Source organism: Mytilus californianus, unplaced genomic scaffold, assembly GCF_021869535.1.
Source record: "Mytilus californianus isolate M0D057914Y unplaced genomic scaffold, xbMytCali1.0.p SCAF_2, whole genome shotgun sequence".
In the NCBI taxonomy this organism is placed as follows: Eukaryota; Metazoa; Mollusca; class Bivalvia; order Mytilida; family Mytilidae; genus Mytilus; species Mytilus californianus.
In genome coordinates, this window is record NW_026262668.1 from 47,648,873 (window position 1) to 47,651,524 (window position 2,652).

Here is a 2,652-nt window from a genome sequence, read left to right on the forward strand (position 1 = left end):
TAACTATTCTTGCTCCATTAAGTTGTAAATAAATAATCTTGCCTTATCAGACATGAAAATAAATATTCTGGCCCAAAATATTCAAAATGATCAAAATACTTTTGGCTCGCTTCGTTTGCCACATCTACAAAGGTAGGATACAATAGTTACAGATAATTCAGATAAACATAAAATTTATTAAGCGTTACTTTAAATTTTTTACGGAAGTATTTTCGGTGCTTGATTTAGGGGGCGTAGGGTCCCGTTATTGACCCCCCCCCCCTCAAAATCTTTTTTTTAATAAGATCGTAAAAAAATGCCTCCCTACGCTCGGCAGAAATTTTACAGTTCGGACAATACAACCCTCTTTCCTATGACTCTAAATCAACCTTGATAGTTATCCTATTATATTTACATATTTCAATAGAATCAAAATTCTGGTTTTATTTTGACTACTCTAGTTTGAAGTTGTATGTGTATCCTATGAATAGTTGGGAGTTTGATTTTGTTAGTTTTGTGCATGAACTTCCCCCTTTTTTAATTGACATTGGTATTTTTGTTAATACTTTTCTACTAAAAAGGTGATCTGTATTTGTAAAAGTTAAATTTACTTTAGGTGACGCCCATTTGATCCTGAAAGGGGCGGCAATGTGTGTGTCACTTTTTCGGACGAGCAGAAAATAACTGTTCTGGCCCTTGCCTGAGTGCAAATGAATTAAAAACTGATGGTCGTCCTTCCCGGCCTAAGGTTGGTTAAAAGCTCAATGGAGCTTATTTATGTCTTTGTTTTATAACCATGCCGACTCTAAATAAAGCTTATTTATTTATCATTATTTGTAGAAATTGAGATGAAATATATGACAAGGTTGTTGATTGAATTATAATTCATGAAACTAATCAATTGTCGATTTTTTCACAGATTTCATAAAAACAACAGTCGTTAATGCATCAGATATTTGTCAATATAAAAATAAGAAGATGTGGTATGATCATTGATTGCCAATCAGACAACTCTCCACCAGAGACCAATTGGCATAGAAGTTAACAACTAAAGGTCATCGTACGGGCTACACATTGAGCTATAAAAGGCCCCGAAATGACAAATGTAAAACAATTCAAACGAGAAAACTAACGGCCTGATGTATATAAAAAACAATAAACAGAAAAAAATGATATACAGCAAATATATCCATCTCTCCAAGAAATAGCGTAATCATGATAGCTATATATATAGGTATATTTTTTTGTCAAAAAATATAAGATAGCGAATGTATTTTTGCTATTCAAAATATATGAAACGGGATTAATTGGGTACTCGCTTTCTCGGTCTCTGCTGCTCAACACTACCATAAAAGAAGGTCTGGATGAGGCTTTCAGAATAGAGAATAATGGGTAAAAAGTGCAGAATAAAAGACAAAAATCTATATAGATTACAAAAAGGCAAAAAAAAAAAAATTGGAATACAAAATAATAGGATGCTAAATTATAAAGAATAGAGAATAATGGGCAACATAAATTAAAACAGAGAAAAATGGTATAAAAATTTACATGATAAAAGAATAAAGAAATAGCCTACCCCAATCCAGACCCTTATACGAGGGAGTTCCTGTAACAGTGGTTTGATTCCGCCAGTGTAGTTTATCCGGAGGAAGAAAATCCCCAGTGATTTTTATCCACCAACAAAAATTCACTAGGTTTTTCTATCCGGGTCCAGTGTAAAACGTCCACCAGTCATTATAAGGTTCTAAACAGGGTTTTTTGAAGGGGAAATATATATAAAATGTGGCTTAATAGTTTGTAATGTATTTGAAACTAGCATAGCTGATTTATATAAAAAGTGGAGAGTTTTCATCCGAGGAATGTTCACACTAGTGTTTGTGAACCAGGAATGGTTACACTAGTGGTTTTGTACCGGAATGATTGCACTAATTATTTTATACCGGGATTAATTACACTAGTGCTTTAGATCCATACATTGATGAAGTGATTAGTACTCATTTTGAACACACGATAACACAATAAATCAAATGTTTATTAACGAAAAAGATTTAAATAATTTTTCTATGCAAATCTATAAAATCATATGCTTTTAAATTGTCACTAATTGTAATATTTATATTAATTGGATTGCCGAAGTTTTTCTGTGTATTTGCTCTTCGGTCGACTTGGATATAAAATCATATCTTCTTTGTCAATATCAAAGGATGCTTCTATAATTGAAACTTTATGTAAGAACAAATCTGCTCTTAAAATTTAGTTTATATCAAGTTCAATGTCCTGATCATTGATAAAGTATTTTGAGTTATAAAAATATCCTCCTCTTCATCATCAATATTATTTGCTAGATTGACTCAGATTAATTAAACTGGTTCCTTGAAAATTATTTTAATTTTAACCCATTTATTTTTGTAAACAATAAACCGGTCTAATATAAACAAAACAACAATATCAAGATCGACGCTTTCACACTATTTACATCCAATATTCTCTAGTGAAAAACAGTTACCCGGAATAAATACACGGCGGAATGAAAGTACGCTTACATTCCCCCTCTCCCGGGAAAAAAGTTAGCAAAGATCAAACATGACCCACGACAAACATTTAACTGGCAACATATTTCATTTTGAATTAGCCGCTTTTAAAGGTAGTGACGTACTTTGTTTGTTTATGTAA